At 38.1% G+C, this 18,773-nt stretch overlaps 1 protein-coding gene across 2 annotated transcripts in view; it reads right to left on the bottom strand.

The window, feature by feature from the left end:
* The window catches only part of cntnap2a (contactin associated protein 2a), a 388,888-nt gene that overhangs the window by 70,486 nt on the left and 299,629 nt on the right, over positions 1–18,773 (bottom strand). The gene's annotated exons all lie outside the window — the stretch shown is intronic.

Raw genomic sequence — 18,773 nt, 5'->3', positions numbered from 1 at the left:
ACTTAGACACACATCACACCTGTGCTTTTACAGATCTATTAAAACAGCTTCAGTGCCGTTGCATACATTTATCTTTTCTATGCACAAACCACTGCGTGTAATTGTTGGAGTGAGTGTCGGTACTTCAAAACCACATCTGCGGACACACAAACACCTCTCTGTGTTTGTATGTGCCCGTTCGTGTGTGTGGGTTCGTGTATGTGTGATTTTTAATGAGTGGATAAAAGGTGAAGGATCGCTGTTTTTCAATAAGAAATGTAATATTGTTTTCTTTTCCACGGATAATGTATTCTGGCATGGGACAGTAACTAGGCAGAGAGATAGGTGTAAATATTTCGGTGGCTGGCAATATATCACAATAACAGCAAGAGAGAATGAAACAATATTACGTTTCCCTCTTTATTCCGGGAAAATAAGCCGCATTGTCAATATCATTTTGTCAAATTTCTTTAGAGACAATGAAATCTCCCGAGCCCCATTTTTTACAGAAGGGAATTGAAGCAGACTTTTGATGCAGCACAATTGCATTGAGAGGTGTGATATACTGTATTATTACATTTTTTTTTTGGGTGGGACTAGGGGCTAAACTCCAGGAAGAAGAAACAGACGTGTTTCTATTGTGTGTCTAAATGGTTACGTGTTTGGCTTTGGTGACCTGTGGGGTTACTGCCTTCATAAAGAGAATTAGCCTCATCTCTCTTCAAGCTACTGTTCAGACAAGCCATTGTCAACAGGATTAACAGTGCCTCCTCAAGAGACTTCACAATCCTCTCAATTCACGTGTGTGTGTGTTTGTGTGTGTGTGTGTGTGTGTGTGTGTGTGTGTGTGTGTGTGTGTGTGTGTGTGTGTGTGTGTGTATTGTCGTATTTTTATACAATAGAGAGGCCAAGTTTGAATTTAAGTCAAAGTTAGACCTCATAGTCTCACATTTAAGTCAGTGGTTATCACAGATGGCACCCATCTAGCCAACAACCCAGTACTAGTATCAAGTACTGCTTTCAAACACAGACTTTTTGTTGTTGTTGTTTTTGTTCACAGTATCAGTAACTTGAAATTTGAAACCAAAAAGAAGGTATAGTGTCATAAAAACAAGAAAACACAAATATATATTTTTAATTGTCTAAAACCTGTTTCATACTAAAAGTTGTACTGTTATTTATCAGGCCAATAAAAATCTGAATTCACATTTTTATACCTAAATTTGAGCAGTCAGAAACTGATAAAGCCTAATGTTCATCCACTACTTTTCTTCAGGTTCTTCAACTTTTCTTTTTAGAAATGCAAATAACTGTAATTTGTAATCTTAATGAAACAATAATATTGTACCTTATTATTTTCTAAGCTTTTTTCATAAAACTGTTAATTTGAAATTTTGTGGATAACAACAATAATTATATTTTAACACTAAAAACACAATTTCAGTTAAAGAGCTTGCATACACTAGTGGATGAACCAACACACACACACAAATAAAAAATGTATTTTGGTAATTATCAGTGCTATTATTTTAGGGCAGCCAAGGCATAAACCTAACACACATTCATTTGTGTTAAAGATTTTCTTCTGTGTAAAATAACTATCGAATTACTTTTTCTGTAATGAAATGTAACCACGATTTTCTGAACTAAGGGTCTAGGCTCAATCGCTGGATCCTGAACATGTCCCAGCAACTTTGTCTCATTATGAAACAGACCTACTATTTACAGACTTGACTCTGATAACAGCCGTACATAACGCACATAATCATTTTTGGGTCTTTGTGGTTATATTCCGACTTTGTTACACCTCAATTAGGTAGTTGTTTTATTTAATTAGACCCGCTTTCAGCGTTGTTGTTTTACATATTATTTCTCTGAGATATCTGAATTTGCTACAAGCTCATCCTCATTCATCAACTGATTCCCCAGCAATATTTCCCCAGTGGATATATTTTAGAACACAACAACGCCGGCAATAACATCAGCTCATGATGCTTCACAAAGTGCTTCTTCAGCTGATGTGTGACTTTTTGACAAAGCATCATTTCCCCCAGGTCAGCATGTACAAACCTGTGAGGGAGTTTTGCTGTTGACAGACACATTAGCTTCTAATATGACAGGGCAGGTAGGTTTTTTTTTTAATCTTAGGCCAATTGTTCTCTGTAAATAAAAACAAAAATCAAATAGAATCTTCTTAATGAATATTTTGTATTTCAATTATGTCTTATTTAAGTTTAGATTTAATTTATAAAATATTTTCTGTTCTTACATTATAAGAAAATAAATCTGGGTCTTTATAAAACTGCGTGATTTTTGTGTCCCTTTGCACATTACCACATTTCAAAACCAATTAAAATAGATAACTTGTTTTGTAAATGCACTCTCTGCTGGTTTATTTGATCTCTTTTCAGCACACACACGCCATGATAATGATTGTATTTCTTGTACAATGCATAAACAATAAACCATGGACAATCTATAGTTAATACTGGTGGTGCTGAGGTGAGTGGTGGGCGATAGGGACGCAAATCAAAATTCTAAGGCCCCATAAAACCTTGGGCAGACTACTTTAAACACATAATTAAAGGGATGTTCCTTCTAGCTCTTGTATAACTGCAGAGTAAAAGTAGTTAAGCATTAGGAAAAACTTATGACTGCATGAACAAAGGAACTGCCTGTATTCAATAACAATGTGCTCACAATCCTCTTTCTACAGCACAAAAAAGACATCACAGGAGAAAAAGCATCTTGGGCCTATGCCTAATGTAGGCTTGGGCTCTATAAACACCAAACACACATAAATACACATGATAATGGAAGGTTAGCCAGTAATTATGTCTGATTATGCACAGTATGGCTGTGCTGTGGGTGCTGCATTTAAAGCTTGGTTCAGAATAGTGATTTTTCTTTTCTGACTCGCTATTCTGCTGAGGTCACACACACACACACACACACACACACACACACACACACACACACACACACACACACAGAGCAGGGAACTTGAGGTTATATTTCACTGAAGTCGATGACAAAAATGCTTCTTCCACAAATGAGATAAAAGTGACTGTAAGCGAGTAGGAGTATGTTCACAAACTCCTGTCGAAGTGGCAGAACATGAACTTACAGAGATGTGTTGTTTTGTAGTAAATTGCTGTTCATTGTACATCCATTTTTTTTTTAAAGAGAGTAATAAAAGAATGATGACCTATGACGTATTCATGGTGCAGAATTACTTATAAATAAGGCACATAATAATCTGTTTTAGTTTTCTTTGCATAGAGATTCTGATCAGGTGATCTGTGCTCCTCTTCTGATATTCACTGCTCTTTATGGATTTAGCCAGCTGAATTCAGTAAGATATAAGCAGATGCTACCCAAACAGCATAGCTGATTTCCAACCCCTACTCACTATAAAGCTAGCATAAAAGGTAGGACTCAGTGACTGAAACTAATCTGCATCATCATCTTATATATGAGCTGATGTCTGCTGCCCTTGATGTAACCTAGTAACAGTACCCTAGGTGTAACCAGTTCAGCATGGTACATCATTTTAAACATTATCAAAATACTGCAAACTGACCAGTTTTGCCTGGACTAAACAGCCTGGTATTTATATGCAACCTGGGAAAAAGACTAAACTAATTTACCTTAATACGTTTTGCAACAAACTTCCATAAAACATTATTTAGCGAGCATAATGTAAGGGAGTCCGGGGATTATAGTAAAAATGTTTTTTGTTCCAGCACTTATATCTCACATAATATTTGTAAGAGTTCTTAAATTTTGACATGAAATTAAAAATAATGTTACAAAATTCCAGTTTCTGCAGTATCAGTACCAATCAAAATATACACTTGAATAAAAAAGTTCTTAGATGTGATTTTGCCATAAAATCTGAATACTTCTTCATAAAGCTCTACAACAGGGGTGGTGGGGCGGTGTCCTGCAGGTTTTAGATGTGTCCTTGAGCCAACACACCTGATTCAAATTGCTACATTACCTCCTCAACATCTCTTGAAGTTCTCCAGAGGCCTGGTAATGAACTAATCATTTGATTCAGGTGTGTTGACCCAGGGTGTTATATTTAAAACCTGCAGGACACGGTCCTTCAGGCCTGGAGTTTCCCACCCATGCTCTTCAATTTAGTATCAGGGAGGACGGGCGATGTTGTTACATTTAACCCTTTGTTACATCCATCCTTGGTTCCCCCAAAACTAAACTAAGGTAAACTCTAAGACAAATGAGGACACCTAATGTAAGATTTAGGTTTAAATTATAAAATTATAATACAAAGAGCAGTGAGCAAGGTTTACTTTTAAAAAACAAATCTTACTAACATCTCTCTCCATTTATCAGTGTGGCATGTATGTTTTTCTCTCCCTTGGAAATACAGTAGTAGCTACTAACAGACAAACTGTGCAGAAGCAGTTTGTGTTTGGTGATGCTTGTTGCCGGGGTCAAAAAGTTGCATTTGATCACCTGTCATTTTAATAATGTAGCTAGTGCTTAAATAGAAAGCAACTTATGTCTGTACTATGAACTTAAGATTCAAGGCTCAAAAGGGCTCAATGTCATTTTGCATGGTTTTTCAGATATACACAGGCTGCAATGGAATGTTGTTTCTCACCAGGCTCTAAAGTGCAATAATCAGTAAAAAGTAAAAATACAGTATGACAATCAAGCAGCAGCTTGCTGAGACACTCAGCAAACTCAGGTGTAAACAATCACACTCACTGAGCTCACGAAAAGGGATGTGTTGAAGGTACAAGTGCGCCGTGGGATGTCATTATTTTCTTGTTACTGAGCATTTATCTCCATGCTGTCACCGGAAGCAACACCACCCTCCAGCACACAAAATATTAACTCACTCGACCGTAATATATATTAACTTGCCTCTTAGATTTAATCACCTATTAAATGAAGGACCCTGGTTGTGACTGCAAACCTTTCTCAACCCCTGAGTGGTAACCTGAAATACAATTTCCTAGAAATGTACGTACAAGTAATTTTGACACAGTCAGCAAGTATTGTAATTGACCTGTTTACTACCATCTATTCTTCCTCCTATGGATGTCTGTCTGCTTTTTTCTCTCTGCAATTTTTGAATGGTTCAGTGAAAGAATAATAGCCATAGCCTCAATATAAGGAATAATAATCATAGCATTAATCAGATGTCAGCAAATTCCTGAAGGGAGTTTACTAAAACTATTAGAATGGATGTAAGGGAATGTATAAAGAAAAAGAAAAAGAGCGAGAGAGACAGAAAAAAAGAAAAAAAAAACCCCAAAGAACATAGTATCTGCCATCTCATAATAAATGCCAAGAGATGACCACAAGGCCCCTTGTATAGGTTATGTTGTAGGTGTCACAGAGGTTCACTGCAGAAGTGACAGAAACCAAAACATGCAAAGGACTGCATCCAGACACGCTTACAAGAAGTGTGTCTGAAGATAAATTCATCAGAGTTGTGAAGGAGAAAAAGCTGCAAGCTAATGCAGTGCGCCCCAGGGCAGCTGTGGCTACAATGTAGCTTGCCATCACCAATGTGTGAATGTGTGTGTGAATGGGTGGATGACTGAATGTAGTGTAAAGCGCTTTGGGGTCCCTAAGGACTAGAAAAGCGCTATACAAATGCAGGCCATTTACCATTTTTTTAATGATTCATATAATACTGTAGATACATGGTTGCTATTTGCTCTTCAGTAGCTGTTAATAGTACAAAATAATTAAACATTATGGTTAATGGCAGTCTCAGAATACCACAAAACTGTGTATATTGTTGACAATAATTAACAATAATGAGTTGTCCCTTAGGGGAGAGAGTTTAATACTGCCCTTTGTACTTTAACTTTCTAGACAGCTCATCATAGCTATGGGACAGACCTATAACAATGTTTTTCTTGTACTCTTTTTAATCATCGTTATGTTTTTATTCCCTCACACAACATCAGTCAGTGCCTGTGTTGTCTGTCAGGAAATGTAAATAAATCCTATGCTACACCAGGTAAACATTACCAAGCCTCCGAGTGCATTTCCTCCATCACCCGGCTAGTCCTTAAACTCATTGCTTGGCCTCTCCCTTTCCCTACCATATAATAACACAGGTTTTTCAAAAGGTGAGGAGAGAGCACAAAATTGCTTTCACAGAAAAAAAAGTCCACTTGGCCCATTTCATAATTTGTTTTTCAGAGTATGTCGAGAAAAGGAGGAGACAGGAGAAGATGTGTAGGAGTAACAGCAGGGCATCAGGTGAAATGAGAGCTATGTATTGTGCCAGTTAAACTCTCCTGTGTGATTCACTTGGCCGTGCCAAAACAAACAACTCAGGAGCGGAGAACGAAAGGAAGAAGGCGGAGGGGGAGATGAGAGCACGACAGCATGGATGGATGAAGATGTGAGGGAGGAGAGATAGAATCGTACTGGCAGGGAGTTCATACGGAGATCCGCAGAGAGAGAGGGCACTGCCAAGATGAGGCTCAACAGCATGTTTGTGTGTGTAAGAGCATGTCTGAGTATATGAAGAACAGAGACCATGTGTTTGCATCTACAAAAGTCCTGGGTTTAAAAAGCAGGTGCAAACAGCGCTGTGCGATATGACCAAAATCTCATATCCCGATATTAAGACATCTATCGTCCCGATAACGATATAAATCACAAAAATGTAACATTTTCTGTAAATTCTGTGAATCTCGGGCAGCTCGACTTCCGGGAAGTGTTTCCAGCTGCGCATCATGTAGCTGGAGTCGAGTGTTTTAACAGATGCATGAAACGATACATTTTTAGACATAAGTTGTAACGGCCGCCGTTTTCTTTGTGAGTATTTATTACACAGCGTGCTGCGGGGAAAAGCCGGTTCTAACGTTTGAGTCTAAGGTTTATTTTTTTAGCACCTGGCGGCTCTTTTTTAATTCTCATCCGTAAATAATATGCTCTTTCCCGTGATTCAGTTTATTTTGAAAAGTCTCAACAGGATCTTGAGCTTTATTGTGATAGGTTTATGTGGAACATAAACAAGCGGACACGCGATGGTTTTACCGTTGTTGTTGCTAACCACAACGCATAAAAACAGGCGCTTGTCCGTCCCTAGTGTGGTTATATTAAATATAAGAGAAAGAGAGAACTTTAAGACATTAATATAGCCACTACAGTGACCATCAAAACGATGAAAAAATATTGCTGTAAACAGTTTATTTTGCGACACCACGAAACAAATGATAGCGTAAAATAAAACGATAGACGTTTTTATATCGTCATCCGATATATATCGTTATATGAACAGCCCTAGTGCAAACTATCACAATTCCCACATAAATATGATAAACATCAATGTGGGTATTCGAAATTCCATCTGACCGAATCAAAACAACAGGAAAACTGCTTTGAATTTGATATAAAAGTGATTAAAAATGTGCTGCATTCTCTTAGGATTTGCAGTAGATAATCCTCTGTGTGTGAAAATTTGGCTTAATTATAATTTGTTGATGCAAAGAAAGGAGACCATCATTAAGCTGAAAAATCAAAATAAACCTTTCGGCGAGATGGCAAAAACATCTGGAGTGGCCAAATTAGCAATCTGGTAAACTCTGAAAAATGAATGAATGCACCAGCCAGCTCAGAAACACTCGTCCTGGAAGACCACAGGCGACAATTAAGGTGCAAATTTTTTCCTTGGTTAAGAAAAACACATTCACAACATTTACAAAAACCATTCTCTAGAGAACAAGAGACAAAAAGGGTTTATCAATCCATCTTTTTACATGCTCATCTAACCTGGAGCTTATCTCAGCTAAAAGCTTTGTGAAACATGAAACACACCTAACAGGCCACAGGGTTAACCAATCAAACTTACATTTACACCTGTGCCAGATGATAACCCAGAAATTAGAGTTGAACTACATCAGTGAGATCCAAGTATTGGATTAACATTTACTGAGATGATCTCCAAAATAAAATGATGAATAAATAAACACTCACACATGCTAAAAATGTTTTGCGTCATGTTTCTGGTGTCACTCCTTACAGCCATCATCACCCCTTACTTTCTCCTTCATTGCAAAATCCCCAACAAAAGTACTAAATGTTCACAGGAGATGAGGAATCAGACATGACAGACTGATAAGGCCCGGGGCTGTGTTCTTCTTCTGTCCTCGGGGACAGCCACACAACAGTACTCATTGTGATGGGTTTATCTATTTGTTATCCCAAAAGCACACATAACAGGCTCATAGTCACACCTACAGCCACACTCACATATATTTATCCCCGCTCTTATCCAGAGAAGCTAATGTCTTTATTTTCATCATTTCTGCTGTATTTTGTGGAGACTCACTCCCCAAAGCAAAGACACATGAGCAGTAGACAGTAAAAGCAAAGAATGAAAGAGGAAAAGAAGAAGTAAAAGACACATATTGGGAACTGTGAGATAAGAGTATTGACAGCAAGAAACAGAAAGAAAGTGGATAAAAAAAGGATCAGGAAAGTGTGAGATCCTTGTCTTACAACTATTGATCTTAGCAAGTAATCTGATCATTCGGAATGAGTCCCACTGAACCAAACGGGTCCACAGCAGCCTTTTTATATATTTATATTATGACTAGAACCAAACTCATATATTGTTATATCTAATTCAGAAATGGCATCATCGTAGACAGTCTTGTGTCTAAAACAGTAAATGTGATGTATTACACATGAATAACAACAGAATTTACTGCAAATAGTTGAAATACATTTAAAATGTTAACACTGAGAAATAATATTAAAAAATTAAATTTGGATTTATCTTTGCAAGCAAGGTGTAATGCTGAAAGCTATTACTAATTAAGTGCCATTAATACTGATCAATACATAGTCAGTCAGCATCTGAAAAATTCATGACAGAACAATTAGAAAAAGGCTGAACAAGTACGATTTGTTTGGAAGGGTTGCCAGGAGAAAGCCTTTTCTCTCTAACAAGAACATGGCAGCACGGCTTAGGTTTGCAAGGTTGCATCTGAAAAAAACGTGCAAAACTTCTGGAACAACGATCTTTGGACAGACAGCACCACAATGGAGATGTTGCACAGCACCATGCTTGGTGACAACCAAACACAGCATGTCAGCAAAAACACCTCACACCAACTGTCAACCATGCTGGTGGAGGGGTGATTATTTGGGCTTGTTTTGCAACGACAGGACCTGGACATCTTGCAGTCACTGAGTCGCCCATTAACTTCTTTGCATACAAATATTGTGTTGCCCTTAAGGCGTTTCTCTGAATAAATAGGTTCATAAATTTGAAATAAATAATTCTAAAAAGATTTGCCATTAAAAATGAATGTGTTGTTAAAATGAATAATTCATGTTGTATATACGTTTTAGTTAAAAGGAAAATATCGCTAAAATGTATTTCCTGTTCTGGCGGGGCACTTCCGGTTCCGGTCAAGCACTTCCGGTTTTGGTCAAGCGCTCGGTTTTGCTGAGAAACAGGCTCCTCATGTTAAAGGCAGTATGGAGATGTAATCAAATGCCATCTACTCCGAATTATCAGGCCGGAACGCCGTAAGTTACTTTATATGACAGTTTGTACAGATAACTTTGGATATTAATGTGTATTTGCTAACATGAATGTTTTAGTGAGAGTAATGCACTTTATTGATGTAAACATGCTTCTGCCTGTTGAGATGGAGTTTATTTTCTGTCATTTCAGTTTTCACCACATGTTCATGGAGACAATTAAACAAGCTGCAACTAAACTCCAGGGTCTTCATTTGTGGTTTAACTCGGTGTCACCAACATCCTCGTTGAAAACACTACAAATATATTCTAGACAAAGACAAACCATATTGCAACAATATGGCTTCAGAGTAAAAGAATCTGGGTGCTGTGGCTGCTGTATTTATTTGTCACCTAGTGATGCATTATAAAAGGAAAAAATATGGCAAAAGAGCTGAAATATTTCACTTTAACTGTGAAGCAATTGGCCATTTACAGAGCAGTAAACCCGCTTTTCTTAATATTTTGAATGTGTTTAAACATTTTTGTATCTGTTAGACTATTAGACTTTGTAATTATTGCCCTTTTGCAATGAAAAAAATAGACAGGTGTAGTGTCTGCCTTATATAAAAGCAGAAATTTCAGGACCCTGTGGTTTGATTGTAATACCAGACTGGTCTGAAGTACAGAGACAACAACCATTTAAAGTCCATAACACCCATAATATCCATTAAAATTGCTCATACTAGGCATAAGTACCAGGGCCACGCTCAGTTCATATCAGGGGATCATACCCCTGCCAGTCAGACTAGGAACTGAAAGGTCAGTGGATCCAAAATGGCACTTGATATGCTCAGCTGCTCATATCCCCAGTGTAGGAGATAATGGCTTTTAAGAAAGGTGGGCAGTTTGAGTTGAAATGCCAGAATGGCATTCATAACCCTATTTGGCTTTCTCATAAACCTGTCTCAGGCGTCACCTTTTAGTTTGTGCCTTTCTTACTGAAGCTATAAGAGCGGTCGTTATCGATTTCTTCTCTGACCCCGCTGACTGACAGGTGTCTGTCAGAGAGCTGCTTCACAGTATGTACAAACTCATGCATGGATGAGAATACGCTTTTATTCTGCTGTCTGCATTGATCTCTATGGGGTGCGAATGTAAATCAATATTCTTCTTCTCTCTCCTCTAACAAGAGCAGCTCCTGTATTATTGAGAAAAAAAAGTTAAAGGCCAGAATATGTCTTATGCACGCTGCCAAACACTTGTCTTTGAAGAAAAAGAACCACCAACAAAATCCTGCATACCCATTCACACAAATGTGCCCCTGCTCTTACCTAAAGTGTTCTGGAGAAAGTAACACATGCAAACACTTAGTTTTAAAAAGCTTTCACACTAAGTCATGGATCAAATCGTCTTTGTCAGGGCATTGTTGACTTTTGCTCTTTTTCTCCCCCTTTTTTTCTGGAGGAGAAGCTGTGGGGACATTAGCCATGCCCTGAGAGCTCTATGGAGAATTTAATAAATGCACTGCTAGCTTCTGTGCATATCTGAGAAACAGAGAGCGTACTTGTGTGCTGTTTTCTTTGTCTTCATCCTTTCGTTTATCTGTAAAAGTGCATGCGTGTCTTTGTAGTCTCTTCTTTGCTCCTGTTAATGTGTTTCTGGGACTTTGCCTTGCTCCCCTGTCTCTTTCTATTGTTTCAATTCTTCTCATCTTTCTAACCACCTATCCATCAAAACACTACGTGAACCTCCCCAGTTTCTCCCATCTCTATTGCCCCCCAACATATTTAGGCCTCTCTACCTCACACTGCCCTCCTTTTCCTTGCTCTCTCTTATCTCCTGGTCTCAGAGGCCTCTTTTCCTTTATCTATCTTCCTATTACGTCTCTCTACCTTCTCTTTGCACTCTCGGATCTCTTGCTCTATCAGGGTACTCTTTTCCCCTTCTCTCTCTGTCATATCTGCTTTGCACACCTTTGCCTTGTACTCTCATATTGGCTGGTCTCAGTGGCTTTTCTCTCTCTCCCTCTCTCCATGCTCTCTATCTGTCCATCTATCCCATGTCTCCATAACTCTTTCCTAGCATCTACAATAATCTCTTTGTTCTTATTAGTCTCGTTATAATCTACCCTTTAATCCATGCTAATTGCAATCTCCCCTTGCTCTGATCCTGATCTGAAGATGTATTTGAAACACGCCCCGCCCTCCCCGTCTATCCTCTTTGGTTTGATCTGCTAAGAACTACAGTGCATACCAAAATATCAAATGGCTGTGATCTGAAAGCCCTTGTAACTCTTCGTTGACTAAATTGGTTGGTAAAAGGAATACACTAAGTCAACTGCCTTAATGTTTTTGACACTAGCAGAGAAACTGTATAAAATAGTGTTTGTTTTGTGAGTAAGGACATTCAAAATCAGTTTTTCTTTCACTGACCAACAGCTGGTGGTACTTCTAGCACAAAAATGGATTTAATGAAAGTTTTTGTCCTCAAGGAGACACAATTAGAAAAGCTAGCCATTATATTAAATAGTGTGTGAGTACTGCTAATGGGTATATTCTCTCTTAAATGCAGCGGAAATGAAAAAAAAAAGCAAAAGCATAACAGCCTTTTTTTTTTTAATGCTTTCTGTTGCACAAAGTGAAAAAAAGTCTCTAAATCCCTCATTTTGATAATGGAGAGAGGAGGTTAAAGAGAAACACTGCAGAAAATGAGTTTTGTTGCTGCCTGCAGTGCAAGCAATGTCAGGAAAGACATCTCCGTTGTCTACATCAGAACACAGCGCAGACACCACTGTGGAAGGATAATGAGTAATTTCAACAGTTTTTACCTGAGAGCACCCGTGAAGGGATCCACCATACTGACATGTCTGAGGCTGAGCTGCCTTCCTGCACATACCGCTCGGCACTTTATACTCTAGTGAATTCATCCTGCATACTCGCGGACACATCTACCTTATTCTTCACAGGTCATCAACCTGTGTATCCGTCCATTAAATGAAAATACATTGTAAAGAGTAGAGAGTGGGAGGAAGTTGAAATTAATATCAGTGGTTGTACCTCTAATTGGCTTGCCTGCTTTTCAAAGGACATGGGGCAAACGTAGGTATTTTTTCAAAATACAGTCCGTGCATAGACAAAAAAACAAATCCGGCAGCAAGTGCAGCTGACAAAACTGTGGGCTGATGATGACTGTAAATAACCATAATCATCATTACCACAAGGTAATCTAAATCTGTGTGTGCGTTTCTGTGTGTCTGAGTGCCTGTGAGCATAGGTCACATTAAATGTCCTCTCAAGTCAAGGTTGGTGGGCAAATAATAATAATAAAGTTTATTTATATTGCACTTTTCTTAACAAAGCTACAAAGTGCTTCATAGAAAATGTTTTTCTTTTTTCACATATCCAAGACTTTGCTATAAACATCAAAAGAAAACCCCCAATACAAATAGAAAGTATAAAAGAAAAATTAAATAGAAATAAAACCAGCAGTTGAGACCTATTATATGTTTTTGAATGCTTTAAATGTTCAAGAGCTCTAAAAGACAATAAGGAAGATGAAATTCTGATCTCAATAAGCAGAATGTTTGACAGTTTGTCAAAAGGTCTAAAGTATAACCAGCAGCACCCCATTCACCAATTCAAGTATTTAAGTGCCCAGGCACATTGGGGAACAAAAGGTCATTTTTATAATTCAGACTGAGGCTTTTTAATCCTTTAAAAGTCATTAGTATAATTTGGACAACATTTCCAAAATATAACAGCCAGCCAGTGTGAATTTGCTAGTACTGGAGTAATATGTTGACGTATTTTGGTGCCAGTTTAAATCTGAACTAACCAGAACAAAAATGCAGTTGCATAAGAAGCACTGCACTAATCAAGGTGGGACTTAAATAAAAGCATGCAAGTCATTAGAAGATAAGAATTATCTAATTTTAGGATGTTTTTCAAGCTGATAGATGCATAACTGGACAATGTTCTTTGTACTTAAGATTCTTTGACATATCTGGAATATGCTTGGCCTATTTGAAAGAGCTAAACATAACTAAAACACTGGATTTATCCTCAGTAAACTTTAGAAAGTTTAATGAAGATAATGAAGACAAAGCCAGGACTATCAAGAGAACTGTTTTGTTTGTTTGTTTTTTTATAGCAGAGGGACAGATAACTGTTTGTCTTCTGTAAAACAGTGATAAGTGATATCATTACTATCAAAAAGCATGCGCACTGAAAACAAAAGTGGGCCAAGGATACAGCCTTGAAGAATGCCATAATTAAAATGAGCAGCAGAGGAGGAAGTGTTACCTTGGGCCTCATTTGGATAAGTTGAAAGATGTAAAAGATGTAAAGCAGATTCCTTGATCCCAGCTCAGGCTTCAAGATGGTGGAAGAGACGAGAGCGTGCACTTAAATCTCAGTTTACTACGACTGAGCATTCATTTAACTTCTATTAAACCTTAAACCTGAAGTGTTGAAAAAATATTTATAAAAAGATATTTGCTGTGTTGGTTTCTCTATAAAAAAAGAAATGTGTTTATAATTATCAAGTAATTGTCCATTCAGATTAAGCTTATTTAAGTTTCTCTCAGGAGAAATATGTCATGGCAAAAATGGTCTTTGTAAAGACACACTCCATTTCCACTCCCCTCTTTTACTCACACCATCCATCTCCATACATGCCTGTCAGACTCGTCATATGGATGAGGATACAGTGAGCAACACTCATAATTGCACAGGAGGATGTGCGGGTCGTAAACAACTCAGCAGCAGAGAGCAAGCGGGAGACAAAAAGTAAATTAGAGAGAGGGGAGGGTGATAGGAGTTTAGAAAACAAGCACAGAGGGAAAAAAATGACCCCGAAAGCAGAAAGGGAGATGTCACATTGCGAGGACATGACAAGTGATAAGGGAGAAGCAAAGGATCGGTGTGACAGAGATATCGTTAAGAGAGCGAAAACGGGAGCAGCTTTGCAGTCCGTCACTGACATATTGTTATATATGAATAGAACAAGAGAACTATAGGAGTTGTGAGAAAACTCACAGCTAAGATGTGATGATTTGTGTTATCCCCGAAGGTAAATTGTCACCGCTAAACTTCATCTCACCTCCTAATTAGAAGCTGTTTCATCCAGAAAGAAAAAACAAATTGGGGAGGGGGGGCAGGATACGCTGTCATGTTACTTTAGCTGTGAGTAGAGAATTCATGTGGAAAAACTTCCATTGTTGCCTTGATAATTATTTAGAGTCATCATCAAAAGATGTGTTCCTTCAAGTGAAAACCTCACATTTTTGTTGACATCAGTGGAAAAAATTCATAATACAAATTATGTCATACGATTTGTGTGATATCAATATTTGTGTTGTTCCTATAGCACTTTAGTTAATGTTACATCAGGCAAATTATTGCAACTGACTAATCAACACACACATACACTTGAAAGAAATAAAATAAATAAGTGTAGGGAAAAGATCACACTTGGGAGTTCGGCTGCAGGGCTTTCAGCAATGTCAAACAGGGTTTTATCTCTGATTTGAGTGTGTAACACGGTGCCAGCGCAGACACACCGATAACACCTTTAACACCCCTCTCTTCAAATGTTAATATTTTCTTAGTGGAATAATATTTTTTTGAAATTATTCATTAGAGCAAATGACAACATGTTTAACATTCAGCTGTGGTGTTTGCAGCTTGGTAAACACAAGTTCACGGGGATTTAGGATTATGTAAAGTACAAAGATGAAATAGCATTTTTTTATAGCATTTTTTTAGTGAAACAAGGGCCTCACGTGACTAGCTGACGGTATGTCGCTGTCTTCAGATTCAGTGTTGTTCTGATCAGTTCCTGTTTACCTTTCGGTGTAGACTTTTCATTTGGGGTTTCAGAAATAATTAATATCAAATTAATCCTCAGTTACAGGCATAATTACAACAGTGTCACTCATCGCAGCTCATCGTATAAACTGTCTGTGCGTTGCATGAATGCACTTGAACATAGAAGCTAGGACATGTGCGTGCGCACACATACACGCAATATAATTCTACATTTCTTTTTTTTTAGTTGTGGCACAAAATAACGGAAAACTCTCTCTAGTTTCTGTCAGTTGTCAAAGAAGCTCTTGCTGGATTTTGGCTTTGTATTACTCATGAAGGGGATGTGTATCCTGCTGACAGCTGTTGTTCATCATTGCAAGACTTTGTTGTCAGAACCATGATGGATTTCAGGCTTTTATCCTAAAAGACTTTTCTTTTCTTAAATTCTGACTTCTTTCCCCCCACCCCCCATTTCTTTTCCTTTAATGGTCCAGCTGTGCGGGTACCCAAACAACTGCTACTACGTTTCCATCTTTTTTGTCTTACTCTCAAGAGGCATGATCAAACAATATACCTTTCAATTCGCATGCAGGGCAAAGAAATGTATTTACCTGAAGAAAGAACGCTTTGAGAGACAGATGGAGAAATACATGTTGTCAACAATCATCAAGATGGGCTGATTCCTGCCTAGACGTGCTTCACTCTCTTTTTTCTTCCTTTAGTGCTGTCTAGAGCAGGGCGATATGGCCAAAAATATTTATCACGATATATATTTGAAAATTTGCGATAACGATATAACTGACGATATAATGGATGCGAGACAAAATACAACTCCACAACATTACTAGCGCAAAAAGACAACCTTCCATTTATTTTCACTTAAACAAGAAGCTGGTTTTTATGTACATTAAAGCTTTATAAAAATGCAACAGTGCAAATGCAAATTCCTTGCTGAAAGTTTAACCAAAAGGCATTTCCAGTACAAATGGGCTGACATATCCTGAGCATAACCATGTATAATATCCACTGAAGTTAAAAAGAGGTGCTTTGCAACATTAAACTGCAGTGTGCAGTACGTATGTTTCGGACCATAAGGTGCACAGGATTATAAGGCACATTAAGCGAAACAAAGCAGTCAGATAAATCAAACTTGATTAAACTCATTCTTCTTGCTTCCTCCACTTCTGTACCATTGATTCATTAATGTTGAATTCTCTGGCAGCTGCTCTATTCCCATGTTGTTGCAGTATATTAATGACTAACCTGGTATTGTGGATGGATTATCTCAGTTGTTCTCCTGACTGAAGTTTGGTCCGTTTACAGCATCCTGCCATGCGATTGCATTTGTCTCTAACCATGAGGAACCTTCCCCTTAACTTTTATAAGTGGGAAAAAAGTTAGCGTTCATCCTCCAGCTTCACTGTTTATGTTATGCTAACATAGCTGTGTCGCTAGCGATCACCTAGCACATCATTATATACCAGCTAGCCCAACTTCAGTAACCCTACAAACGTCACTGCTGTTTAGTTTCCTGTCTTCATTTATGTTGGAAGTGATAGCAGAGCTGTACGTTTGATTTTTTTTTCAGAAATCTCTCAGTCAGAACATGCAATATCATGCTTAGGTAACTAGCGAGACTAGCGAGCTAACTTCTGCTAGCTTCCTGCTAACTTCTAACTCCGTTAAATGTAATAACTTTTGTTTTCATGGATGCCTGGAAGTTAAACTTTATAGTTACACCTGGTAAAGCAGCAATGCTGATCGTTTTATTAAAGATGAAAGAATTTAGACAGGTTTTAACTCTCAGTGATGCTGCAGTGTTGTTTGACCTGAAGCATACAGAGTTTAGGACCCAGATTACTCCCAGATTTAAGAGCATCTTAGTCCGACAAATACGACAATAACAACGGCCGCTTGCATGTTCTGCAAAAAACTGTGCTTTGTTGTGTATCTGACGGACAAACACCAATCCAGTTCCACATCACTGAAGTTGCACCATTTTTACAAACCAATTCTGGTTCATCTGTTTCACTCAACAATCGGCCATGTGCGTATGAAAACAAAGGCACTGCGCATGCGCGTTTTACTCCCATTCTATCGCGATATTTCATTTTCCTATCATTGCCTAACATTATACCGGTATTACCGTGAACGGTATAATATGGCCCAGCCCTAGTGCTGTCAATACTTATTTAATCACTTGCATGACCTCGGGTGTCCGACTGAAGACCACTAAAGGCAAAAAAACAAGCAAACAAAATATTCCGGCGTGCAAGCCGCAGGTACACATTATAGTTGTGCTCATTGGCAGGAAAGCATATTGTGTTTGGAGGATTTCTTGCTTTGAGAATTTCTTGCAGGCATGTATTATGTTCTAAGACACTGAGAGCCACAGCTTTGTGAAAAGAAGGTTGGGTGGTTTTTGACAGTGGAGACGTTTCAAAGGTATACATGGTGTCTTTCAAAGGAGAACAAAGAATAACCTCTTACATGCCTCACTCATCCAGCCGACTACATTCTTCTCCTCTGTTTCATTTCCACCCTGGTCTTTGTTTGGAGTTGATTCGCAGGTGAAGAGGCTGACCTCAGCGGGCTGGCCACTAACCCGTTGGGTTTTTCCCTGAGCACACAACGAATTGGCAACCTTCTTTATCTACTTCTACTTCTCTTACACACTCAATCTCTGTTTTCAGCTTTATCTGCTCTCTTTCTCCTTTCCCTCTTTGCTATCCCGATATCCCCATTCCCTTTTCCCTTCTTTCTCTGTCTCAATCTTAGCTGGAGTTATTGATTTCTGTAAAGGTTCACTCCAGCTGCCATTGAGGCTATCACTTTTTTTTGGGAGGGGTTTTCACATTGTGTTTCTTTCAGTTGCTATATTTCTTTCCAAACTTCACCTTCTCTCTGTGGGAGAAACAACGTCAGGCAAAAAAGTTCAGGACTGCAAGTCTATCTACCTGTGTCAGTCTCATGATAGAAAGAGCATATGGTTTCTCTTTATAAAATAAATTCATCTATAGTTCATACATTCAGATGGATTTACACAGATATGTCTTAGTCCCTGAAGAAATAACTCCAATTTATTTTAAAAAATTGCCTGAGCAGAGGAGAAATTATATAATAGTTGTCAGGTTACAGCCTGGACAGGTCATAGTTTTATCTCAGCAGCTAACACAAGCACAGGCATGGATGGAAACAGCATATTACACTGCTATCTAGGGTCAGTTGCACAGAAAATGAGTTATATCTTAAATTGATGCAAAAGGACAAAAGCATGTTGTCTGACAGCCACTGATGCGGACCTCATATACATTTACTCTTAAATTTTTTATATTCATGTACAGATAAGTTCTGATGAGCATGGCAACTCAGATTCAGAGTCACTTACAATGTTTCCCTTTAGATTTTGTAAAACCTTGCCACATAAATCTGCATATTAATGAGAAAAAAATGATATCACTAAAACTGCTGAAACAGTGACTGTTTAAAGACACGCATATTATATTAATG

The sequence above is a fragment of the Maylandia zebra genome, linkage group LG9 (assembly GCF_041146795.1).
Source record: "Maylandia zebra isolate NMK-2024a linkage group LG9, Mzebra_GT3a, whole genome shotgun sequence".
In the NCBI taxonomy this organism is placed as follows: Eukaryota; Metazoa; Chordata; class Actinopteri; order Cichliformes; family Cichlidae; genus Maylandia; species Maylandia zebra.
This window is presented reverse-complemented; position numbering and strand designations above follow the sequence as displayed.